Source organism: Mustela putorius, unplaced genomic scaffold (genome assembly GCF_011764305.1).
Source record: "Mustela putorius furo isolate JIRA1106 unplaced genomic scaffold, ASM1176430v1.1 tig00000281_pilon_pilon_pilon, whole genome shotgun sequence".
NCBI lineage: Eukaryota > Metazoa > Chordata > Mammalia > Carnivora > Mustelidae > Mustela > Mustela putorius.
Window position 1 is genome coordinate 13,220,512 of NW_025421343.1, and position 12,466 is coordinate 13,232,977.

Genomic DNA, 12,466 nt, shown 5'->3' on the forward strand with positions numbered 1-12,466 from the left:
ATTCGGCAGATTGATTTACCTAGGAATCCAAGGGGGGAATGGGACAGGACCCATTTGTTCGGACTCCTAGCTTGGTGCTAGAAGTCTGTTTTCTCATCTATGAAAGAAAGATACTGATATCTGTTTAGCCTCTCTCCAAAGGTTATTTTGGAGATGAAATGCCAGCCAGGTAATGTTTACTGAGTAAAATAAAGCTCGGCGTAAATGTAAGATGATGATATTTTTATCCTGTGAATAAGATTAAAAAGGAAGATTGGAGCAAGGTAGTTAGGGAAGGAGTTTAGGTTGCCACACTGAAGCCAGTCTCTGCCTTTGTCCATATAGATTATGGGATGGAAGAGAGGGTAGTACACCAAAAGTTTTAAGCAGAGAAAGGGCTTGGTGAAAAGTGGTATGTTTTAGGAAGACGAGTGTGGTAGCGCACGCAGGATAGAGTGGTGCCTGTGGTGGGGAGACCAGTCAGAGTTTTTTTCGTGGAATAAGCTTGAAGTTAAAGGGGCCTGAAGTAGTCAGTGGCAGTAGGAGCAAAAGGAAAAAGATGACTTGAGCTAGCCTTATTGCAGGAGAACAAGGACTAAAGTATAATTTTAGGACAGCCAGCCTGTGCACTGGAAGAATAAGAGGTTCTTCTACTGAATGAGGAAGATCGGAGGGGAGAGATGGGGAACTGTTGGGGGGAGAGTAATTTAGAGCTTTTGTCATTTTCAGTTTAAGGTGATTCTGGGCCATTAGGTAGAAATCAGGAGTTGAGAAATACTACCCTGGCACTCAAGAGAGCAAAATCTTGGCTAGGGATGAGAATTTTATAGCTCCCTAATTTGAAAGCCTGGGGATTTGCTAGATTTCTAAGGAAGAAAACATTTAGAAAAGGGAGGATTGGAGATGTAAGAGAACCATGACTGTGATGTGAATGCAAGCCACAGAGACCCTTTCCTGATCACCGGTTTTTCTATAATTGTACTTGTCACGCCGGTATTAACTTACTTCTGTACGTGCAGGCTTCTTTGCATAGGCATGAGAGGTGATGTAGATGTAGGAAGGGAAAAACTAATATTAACCATTAATACTGCTATACTAATAGTGCTTGCTGTCTGCAGGCACTGCTTAGCATTCACTTGTACCAACCCATTTAAGTCTCACAACAGTCCTGTGAAATATATATTATTATCCACGTCTTATTGTTGCACTGAGAAGTTAAGCATCTTGCCCAAGGTCATACAGTCTGTCATAGAGCTGGGATTCCAACCTGGGCCTGGCTTCTCAACATTAAGTACCTCTGTACCAAGCACTTTATAGACTGGCTCCTACAGCAGAGACCCTGATTAAAAGGCTTAGTAAAATTTCAGAACAACCCAGCAAGATATGTTAACCCATTTTACAAATTAGGAAATTGCATCTCAGAAAGGTTAGGTTATTTGTACTAGGTCACACAGATAGTAAGTGGTGAAGCCACTTACTATCTTGAACCAATTTCTGTCAGAAACCAAAGCCCATGTTCATGTATATTTCACTTGGAGGTCAGCAGACTTTTTTCTGTAGAACTTACAGCAAATACAGCTTTGGGGGCCATATGGCCTCCATTGCTGCTCCTCTACTCTGCTGTTGGCAGTATAAAAGCAGCCGTAAGACTAAACATAAACAGGTGAGCATGGCTGTGATCCAGAAAATCTTTATGGACTCTGGAATCGGAATTTCATATAATTTTCATGCAGTACCAATTATTGTTCTTAATTTTTTTTTCTTTTCTAAACATTAAAAAGTGTAAAAATTGTTCTTGGCTAGCAGGCTGTACAGAAACAGGTAGCAGGCCAGATTTGGCCCATGGGCTGTTGTTTGTTGACCCCTACTTGATTTTATTTGTGGTTTGTTTTTTTTTAAAGATTTTATTTTTAAGGGGCACTTGGGTGGCTCATTTGGTTAAGCATCTGCTTTCAGCTTAGGTCATGACCCTGGAGTCCCAGGATCAAGTCCCACATCAGGCTCCCTACTCCCTACTCCGTAGGGAGCCTGCTTCTTTCTCTGCCCTTCACCCTGCTTGTGCTGTCTCTTGCTCTCTCTCTCTCTCAAATAAATAAAATCTTAAAAAAAATTTTTTAAGTACTCCCCACACTGAACATGGGGCTTCAACTTAACCCTGAGATCAAGAGTCTCATACTCTACCACCCAAACCAGCTGCCCCTGCTGACCCCTAAACTATTCATTTAATAAGTATATTTTGAATACCATCTCTAAGTGGAAATGTTATATTGGGCTCTGGCTCTTATAAGATGAGAGAGGTGATTATAATTCAATATTGTAAAAGTGTAATAAATTTATACTTTCAGTATATAGTCAATAGGTGATGGAGGCTCTGTTTCTTGGATGAATTCATGAAGGCATTCCAAGAGAAGTTACGCATTTGAACTGGTAGTTGATGGATTTCAGGGTGTTGTGGTATGGGGAGAGTAACCCATGGAGGGAGACTTGAAAAGGATTTTCCTTTGAGGAGAGACCATAAAAAATTTAACATTACTGAAGCAGAAAGGGCTGGATGGGGGCTAATGCCGGGAGATGAACTTTGTCCAGAGGGTAGGGTAATAGAGAGTGAATATTTGGGAAATTCTAAGCCAGGAATTAGATTTTTGTGTTCCAGAAGGATAACTTTGCAGGATTTGCAGGGAGGAGGGGGACAGTTAAATTAGCATAAGATCAGAAAGTTGCTGTAGTGCATGCAAATAGGTTATTGGTCATTAACTAGGCATGGGGCTTGTGGAAGAGTGAAAAGTCCAGGAAAGCTCAGAGTTCTGGCTTGATTAGTTGGGCATTGCTGTCACCAAGACCTGCGAAAGACAGAGAAACATGCTTTGAGGAAGAAGATAGGAAGCAGGGGAAAGAGAATTGATTCCACTTTTAGCATGTTGGGTTTGAGGTACATGTGGGAAGACCAGCTAGAGATGTCCAGGGGCAGCTGAACATGTGGGTCTGGAATTCAGAAGAGTTTGGACTTAATCCATAATAGTGGAGTCGGTTGCTCAGTGACGGTGAGAACATATGGATTGAGAAGATGAGGGGAGACTGATCACTAAGCCGTTGGAAACATTGAACATTTAAGGAGCAGGAGACTGTGAATGGGAAAAGCCTGGAGAGTGGGAAGAGAACCAGGAGAGAATGCTGGCTGATTTTCTGGAAAGGAAGATTCAGTCAGTATTGCTCAGATAGGTCAAGAGGACAAGGAACGAAGTGTTCATTGGCTGGAGCTATTGGAGTGAGGAAGTTGTGGAACTCAGTGAGCATTTTCAGAGGAGTGGACTAGAGAGCCCAGACTGCAGGGTGTTCAATCCTCAGTGTAGGTAAGAAGTTAGGAACACTACCTAAAGATTTAGCGGTGGAGGGAAGGAGAGATGTCAACAGCTAAAGGTATCTCCAGCACCTAGAACAGGTTTTGGCAAATATTACAAACCGGGAAAGTTCGGGTACCTGGGTGGCTCAGTTGGTTGGGTTTTGCCTTGGACTTAGGTCGTGATCCCAGGGTCCTGGGATTGAGTCCCACATGTGGCTCCCTGCTTAGCAGGGGGTCATCTTCTCCCTCTTCCTGTGCCCCTCCTCCCCTGCTTGTGCTCCTGCTCTCTCTCATAAATAAATAAAATCTTAAAAAACAAAACAAAACTGGGAAACTGGGAAAATTCATTCACTCAATAAATAAATATGTGCCTGTAGGCACTCAGTATTTGAAACTGGGAATAGAGTAATGAAAGATAAGAAGTTCTTATTGTAGGGTTTACATTTTAATTGGGGGAAGAGGACAGCAAAGAAATCTGTAGTATAATTTTGATTCATGATAAATTCTCTGAAGAAAGTAAAGCCGAGTGAGGCAGTAAGGATTGAATATGATAGAAGGTGAAAGAGTGGTCAGGAAGGTCTTTCAGACGATGTGGTCTTTTCTCTCTCCTTTCTTCCCTTCCATCCTTCCAGAGAGAACTAGAGTGAGGAGGGGAGGATGGTTAGGAGGAGATTGGAGGGAGAGAGACTCCCAGACAGGCTCCACACCCAGAACAGAGCCCAATGCGGGGCTCAGTCTCATGACCCTGAGATATCATGACCTGAGCCAAAATCAAGAATCAGAGGCTTAACCAGCTGAGCCACCCAGGTGCCACAGATGTTCTCCGTGCAAGCAGATACTTCATCGAGAATAAAGCCCTGGGGTTGGAATAAAGTAGGTTGTTTGAGGAACAGAGTGGCTGGGAGCTGACTAGGCAGGGAAGAAGAGGAGAGAGGACTTGGTAGGGAGAAATTGAGTCCAGATTATATTGGGCATTTATAGGCCTGGTGAGATATTTGAACTTAATTCTTTGAATGTAGAGCTTCCAGAACTTGCTGGGTGTAGTGTAGCCAAAAGCATGTGGGTAGGAAGAGGGCCACTTACTGAGACAAGGGAGGCAGGAAGAGGGAAGGAGCATTTTGGAGGCGGCGGGGGGTGGGGTGGGGTGGGTGGGGGATTTGGGGGGGTGGGAGGGGTGAGGGGGTGGGGTGGGTAGGAGTTCTCTTTCAGACATACTAGGTTAGAGATGTCTGTTAGATGTTCAGGTGGAGGTGTGTAAGCCGTCTGGATGAGTGACCTGGAGTTGAATTGGCTGAATGAGTGAACAAACACATGCTTAGCAGGTCATCAGAGATCTGAAAGTCAAGAATTGATGTGACTGATGTGATTGTGTTGCTTGTCTCTCCAGCTTACTGTGACTTGAGTTCCCCAAACCTTTAACCACGTAAATATCTGTTTCAGGGCCCACAGACCTTGTCTTCTTTTTTCAAATAGCAGGAAAGAGGCAGCACAGAGGTAGAGAGCTTGGTGTGTCTCCTGGGGCAGTGCTGTAGTGATACAGGACTAGACCAGGAGAGCTCACTGTGGGAATTAGGCCAGCTTGGTAGCTGGATAATGAATCAGTTTATTTTTGTTCTCTTTTCTCATGAATAAAATCAAGAGGTAGCTGGAATAATAGACCTTTTGGTCCAGAAGGAAATCAACCTTGCTTTTTTTTTTTTTTTTCTTTTTTTTCCCCAAATAAAATTGTGTTCTAGAAAGGCTGAGTCATACTACTTGAGATCATAGTTAGGACTAGCATTCAGATCCTATGACTCTTATTCTACCCTATTTTTTTTTTTTAAGATTTTATTTATTTATTTGACTGACAGAGATCACAAGTAGGCAGAGAGGCAGACAGAAGAAGGGAAGCAGGCTTCCTGCGGAGCAGAGAGGCCGATGTGGGGCTCGATCCAAGGTCCCTGTGACCATGACCTGAGCCGAAGGTAGAGACTTTAACCCACTGAGCCACCCAGGCGCCCTCTACCCTGTTTTCTACTGTACATAGTGTTGAGATGAAGTGACCCAAAACTGTAGGCTTAGAGTTTATTTATTGGTTTGTAGACTAATGCTAGAGGCTAGATTTCTGAGGGGATAAAATTCTCCTGTTTACTCAAGTTTTTTTTTTTTGAGATGCTGAATAGTAAATTTAAGAATGGGATTTTGTAGCCAAACTGCCCGAATTCAAACCCACCTTGTTCACTTACTGACTGTGACATCAGTAAGTTGTTTATCTCTCTGTGCATCATTTCATGAAATGGGCATAATGCTTACTAGCCTTAGGGTGGTTGGTCAGTGGTTATTATATATAAAATAGGCTAGTACCTGGCATACAACAAGCACTCATTACTTGAGCCATCTGCATCATTTTCATCTTGGGTATAGAAAACAGCTGTTTTATCATACTTCTAAATTCTTTGCATATAATTTGAGTGCTAACAATATGCAAGGTATATTTCCTTATATAAGATATAGTCCCTGCCCTCAAGGAATTTGCATTCTAAAAGAGCAGGAAGGATAAAAATACAGGAGATACCAAAAGGCTTACCTGCTTAAAATTAAAAGGCCAATGAGAGCTACCAATGCCTCTTCATTTTCTGACATTCTGTAAATAAAAGTGTACAGATGAAGGCACGGAGACTGAGGAGAGGGGATTTGAGCCAGCTTTGTGGAGAAGGGACTTGTCTCGACAGAGTAGAAGCATATAGACATTCCAGACCAATGCCATGGCCAGAAATGAGGTTGTAATGCAAAGGCCACGGCAGGAAAACACACAGGAGATTTTGTGAACAGTAGAACAAATCTGCTGAGGAAAAGGCCTATGAAAGATAATAGTGAAAAGGATCCATGGAGAATATACCAAGACCAAACTTAGCTCTTTTTTTGATTAGGCTTCTCAAGTGCTGTATCAAGGGGCACCTGGCTGTCTCATTCAGTAGAGCCTGGGACTCTTGATCTCATGAGTTCAAGTCCCACATTGGGCATAGAGTTTGCTTAAAACAGAAAGATATATCAAAGCATCACTGTAGATAGTACCTCTCCCACATTAGGGTGTATCAAACCAAGACGTTCCTTGCCCTCAGGGACAGGATGGTTTTATTAGATGACAGGACAGATGTATTAGATAATGGTGTAAGAGCTGCTCATTAGTTGAGTAACTCACAGATTGTTGATCCATAGGTTTGTGGCAACCTAAACACAACTAAGGAGATGATTCTGCATCCTTTTTTTCCTGTTCTAGGACTTTAAAGAAGTCAACTACGATTAACACATAATTAATATATTAATATTTCTGTTACCAAGTTTCAGCACATCCACATTTTGCCATTTTTGTATCCATTTCCAGGCTCCTCCCTTTTTGGGGGGTTTGAAGATTTTTTTTTTTTTTTTTTTTTTTTAAAGATTTTATTTATTTATTTGACAGAGAGAAATCACAAGTAGATGGAGAGCAGGCAGAGAGAGAGAGGGAAGCAGGCTCTCCGCTGAGCAGAGAGCCCGATGCGGGACTCGATCCCAGGACTCTGAGATCATGACCTGAGCCGAAGGCAGCGGCTTAACCCACTGAGCCACCCAGGCGCCCCGGGTTTGAAGATTCTAAAGCAAATCCCAGACCTGCATATCATTTCATCCACAAATATTTCAATATTTATTCCTGGCTGGTAGGGATACACTACTGTACACACGCACACATACATATGCACACATACATTTGTAAGTGAAGCTATAGTATCATTATCATACCTCCTAAGATTAACAATAATTCTTTAATATTATCTAATACCCAGTTCATGTTCAGTTTTCCCAGTTGTCCCAAAAGTGTCTTCTTAAAGTTAGTTTGTTAAAATCAGTACTTACAAGTCTACATATTAAATTAGGTTGGTATGTCCTTTAAAATCTCTATTAATTTATAACAGCCCTCTCCTCTTTTAAAAATGTCATTTATTTGTTAAAGGAACTGAACTGTTTCCTTGATAGTATTTCCCACATTCTGGCTTACATTTTTGTGAAGTCATTTTAATGTATCCTTTCATTCCACATGTTTCTTTTAAGTGGTACTCTGTTCTAGAGGCTTGATTCAGATGTTTGTTTTCGGTAAGAATGTTTCACAGGTGCTGAATATTTCATAATACTTCTTATTATATCACGCTGAGAGACCCATAATGTCTGTTTGTCTCAGTGGGTTCAAATGTCAGCCTGTCTCTCCGTGGGCTGTCAGTGATGTAAGCTGCCTGGATCTGTTGTTTCAGAGTGGTTGCAAGATGCTGATTTTCCAGCACTTACCATTTTTTCTGTGTTTATGTATTGGGATTTTTCTATAAAGAACTCTTATTTGCATACTTTAAAGAAATCACTGTAATGCTATAATATAAAGGAAAAATAAAAATGAAATAATGTATAATAAAATAATGTGTCTTTCAAGATGTAAATGCTCAGGTGTGAGTATATTAGAGGAAATAACAAAAGAGGTTGTACCTATATACAGGGTCACTTCACAGTGACTGCTTCAGATACAGATCCTTAATAGACATATTGGCAGTTCACATGTCTTAAACAAAGTTGCCTTCAATGCTGTTTCTTTTTGAACAACTCATGGTGTCAAGTTCTAAACAATTTACCCAAACAGTTGCATTACTGGTGATTTCAGTGTGTGTTAAAATCATGCAAAAAGTACTTAGTATCTATATGTAGCACTGACTTAAGCTTCTAAGTTCAAGTCGTTATAGACTGGGTTTTCCATTGGGACATTTTATTTATTTTTATTTTATTTTATTTTATTTATTTTTTTTAAAGATTTTTATTTATTTATTTGACAGAGAGAAATCACAAGTAGATGGAGAGGCAAGCAGAGAGAGAGAGGGAAGCAGGCTCCCTGCTGAGCAGAGAGCCCGATGCGGGACTCGATCCCAGGACCCCGAGATCATGACCTGAGCTGAAGGCAGCGGCTTAACCCACTGAGCCACCCAGGCACCCCTATTTTTATTTTTTAAAGTAAACTCCACACCCACATTGGACCTGAGATCAAAGTCACATGCTCTGCCAACTGAACCAACTGGGCACCCCTCCATTGGGACTCCCCCCACCCCACTGGACATTTTAAAGCCATGGGAAAGGTGGGACAGTTCTTCACTGTAATCACATTGCAAATTTTTAGAATCCCTGGTATCAATCAACCTCCCAAATGCCCAGGTGATATCCAGTCATTGTGATAACCAAATTTTCAAAATGTTCTCTCAGAAGTAACACCTCCAGTTGAGCATAACATATTAAGACAGGAAATCAAATAACTACTGCAAATAAACACTTGGAAATAAGAGATAAAATATATTTCTCTTTTTGCTAATATTTATTCCTAGAAAACTTGAGACTCTTAATAAATTATCTCGTTAATTCTATTCATTTTTTAAGTGTCTAGGTATATACCTAGGAGTAAGAACTGCTGGATCATAGGGTATAACTAATTTTTAATTAAAAATTTATGCTGCACTCACTTTTCTCCCATCACTAGAATTGCTTCTTTCTTTCTGATTATTGTTGGTCTTAGGAATTTTAAACCTTTTTGATACAAGGACTTTTTTCCTAGTCATATTTGCCTTGAAAATATATATATATATATATAATGTCTTGGCTCCTCCCAAAGATTTTCATTTTTCTTGTAGACATATCTCTGCCTTTTCTTTATGCTTTCTGGATTCCATGATGTCTAAAAAGGTAACTTTTTAAAAAAGATTTTATTTTATTTATTTATCTTATAATTCTTCTTGAAGATTTATTTATTTATTTGGTGGGGGGCACCTAAGTGGCTCAGTCCATAAGCGTCTGCCTTTAGCTCAGGTCATGATCCCAGGGTCCTGGGATCAAGCCCCATATCAGGCTCCCTGCTCAGCAGGAAGACTGCTTCTTCCTCTCCTGCTCCCCTTGCTTGTGTTCCCTCTCTTGCTGTTTCTCTCTGTCAAAAAAAAAAAAATCTTTTTTTTTTTTTTTTTTTTTAAAATAGGGAGAGCGAGCACAAGTAGGAGGGGCAGAGGGAGAGGGAGAGAGAATCTCAGGCAGACTCCTTGCTGAGTGCAGAGCCTGACTCAGGGCTTGATCTCATGACACAGATTAGGGCCTGAGCTGAAGCCAAGAGTCAGACGCTTAACCAACTGCTCTACCCACACACCCCAAGATTTTATCTCTACTGGGTCCCTAACTCATAAGCTGGAGATCAAGAATCACATGCTTTACCAACTGAGCCAGCCAGCTGCCCCTATAAAGGTCACTTTTTTGGCCTTTTGCCATGCCCATAACTTTTTCTTTGTTTATTTACTTGCTTGCTTTTAGGACAGAAAAAAGGTAAAAAATAAATTGAAGGGGTGACTTGAATCCATTCCTGTGGGAGAGAGAGGGAAGAAGACATGGAGATGGGAAATAGATTGCAGAATGCCCAGGAGGGGAAATGACCTTGTAGGAGGATTGTTGACCACTGCTCTGTACAGTTACTGGGGGAGGTGGAGAAGGAAGGGACTTTTTTAACAGAGGCTTGCAAACTTATTTGGCCCTGAATTGTAGCAAGAAACACTTTTTTTTTTTTTAAGATTTTATTTATTTGACAGAGAGATACAGTGAGAGGGAACACAAGCAGGGAGAGTAGAGGGAGAAGCAGGCTTCTTGCCGAGCAGGGAGCCCGATGCTGGGCTCAATCCCAGGACCCTGCAATCATGGCCTTAGCCACCCAGGCGCCCCAAGGAACATGTTTTTCAACACTCAGAAAACACACACATAAGGGAAACAAAAGTTTTATGAAACTACCCTATTTACAGTATACTGTGATAATTTTTCTGTTCTATTCCATTTGCAAGAAATTCTGCTTAAGATCCACTAAATGAGTGATCCTCAACCCTATCAGACCCAGTGCCTTAGTTATTTGTATAACAAATATTTTAATACTCTGTTGGTTATTCCTAAATAAAGTCCATTGATAAGTCATCAACTACCTTAGATGTTACAGTGAAGTACATCATTGAGTGCCTGCATCTATTTACAGTAAATATGTTTGGATTTAAATAAGATCAGGAAACCTATTCTATAAAAAGTGTAGGAAAATGAAAGAGCTGAAATATATGTAGATAGTAGAATAAAAACTGTTAGAATGAAGAAAAATGAAATAAGAGGAAGTTTTAAAAAGAGGGAAAATGTAAAGAAGGAAATGATCTTACTTGATGTAGGGATAATATAAGATAAATTAGATTGTCAACATATGGGGGCACTTGGATGGCTCAGTTGGTTGAGCAACTGCCTTGGGCTCGGGTCATGATTCTGGAGTCCCGGGATCAAGTCCCGCATCGGGCTCCCTGCTCAGCGGGGAGTCTGCTTCTCCCTCTGACCTCTCCCCTTTCATGGTCTCCCTCTCTCTCTCAAATAAATAAATAAAATCTTAAAAAAAAAAAAAAAAGATTGTCAACATATGTAAACAAAAGTAGCAGTATATACTCATCAGTCAGTTAGGCCTTGTTTATAAGTGTCGTGTCAAAATATGGGACGCCTGGGTGGCTCAGTTGGTTAAGCAGCTGCCTTCGGCTCAGGTCATGATCCCAGCGTCCTGGGACCGAGTCCCACATCGGGCTCCTTGCTCAGCAGGGAGCCTGCTTCTCCCTCTGCCTCTGTCTGCCATTCTGTCTGCCTGTGCTCGCTCTCTCCCTCTCTCTCTGATAAATAAATAAAATCTTAAAAAAAAAAATAATAATTCTCTGTGAAATGACTTGGTATGGGACAAGGAAGTGATGTCCAACAGAAAACCTTATGAAACCTACCATTAGCAACATCCATTTATTTTCTAGTCTTTAACCCCCCTAGAGAGTGTATCTTGATAGATAATAGGGAGTAGAGTCTAGACTGGAAAAAGAAATAGTGACAGCTATGTGGTAGACTTTGGGAGACATTATTTGAGTAAAAAAGAAAATAACAAACCTAAACAAAATTTAACATTTAATCTTCACAACATAGATTTCTAATCATTCTGCCACAAAAAAATTAAATGTATATAGGGCAAATTTGATGTGAAATACTTTCTTTTACAAGACTTACTTACTCATTTTAGAGAGAGAGTGGTGGTGAGGGGTAGAGGGAGAGTGAGAGGCTCGCAGACTCCATGCTGAGTGCAGAGCCCCAAACCAGCCCCCAGTCCCGCAACTAAGATCATAACCTGAGCAGAAGCCAGGAGTCAGACACCTAACCTACTGAGCCACCCAGGCGCCCAACTGTGAAATACTTTTTAATGTTAATACAATTTGGAAAGAACCCTCTTGCATAAATCCCTACTCAATAATGTTTGGAAATAAATCTCTTCAAAGGAGTCTGTATTACTTATTCGAAAGTATATCTATAAAAGCTGTCTGGTATAGGTATGCTCTACTAGAAATTCAGCTATTACAGCTTCATCAGATTTTCTGAAATGCTAGAGAGCCTTTTATAAAGTTCTGAAAAGCACAATGGTGTTACGAGATAGTGACATAACTGGAAAATAAGTGTTTGCTAAAGTTGCAAAAAATGCTTTGTGTTTATGGGGGAAATGAAGTTTGGTAGTATGATTAGATAATTTTAAAGGTTTATTATTATTATGTTTTGTACTTGAATGTCTAGTGGGAGATTTGGCATATCTTATTGAGATGCTGGACAGTTTTTTACTGCATTTCCAGACACCTAGTATCTTTGGTACCTTTCCTCTGTAAACTCCAGTAGTACCCCCCAGTCACTGTGAGTTCCAGCCTGCCCCCTGGGAGTGTTACCTCCAGGGAGAGCTGTTGTGACTAAACTGATTTCACTGGGTTGTGACCTATAGTTGGAAAAACACTTACAGAAGGCTTTGGGGTCTTCTTCAAAACTAGCAGAAGTGAGGTGCATGGGTGGCTCAATCGGTTGAGTGTCCAGCTCTTAATTTCAGCTCTGGTCTGATTTCAGCTCTGGTCTGACTAAGATCAACCACCCCCTCAGACTCTGTGCTCAGCAGAGAGTCTGCTTGAGGTTCCCTCCTTACTCTTCCTCTGCCCCTCCCCTACTCATGTTCTCTCTTTTTTTCTCTCTCTCTAAAATAAATAAGCCTTAAAAAACAAAACAAAACAAAAAAAACCTAACAGAGTGGGTGTCTCAGTT

General features: G+C 40.9%; 1 protein-coding gene across 1 annotated transcript in view; it reads left to right on the forward strand.

Annotated features, from left to right (window-relative positions):
- KCMF1 (potassium channel modulatory factor 1) overlaps nt 1-12,466 on the forward strand; it is a 76,609-nt gene that overhangs the window by 13,988 nt on the left and 50,155 nt on the right. The gene's annotated exons all lie outside the window — the stretch shown is intronic.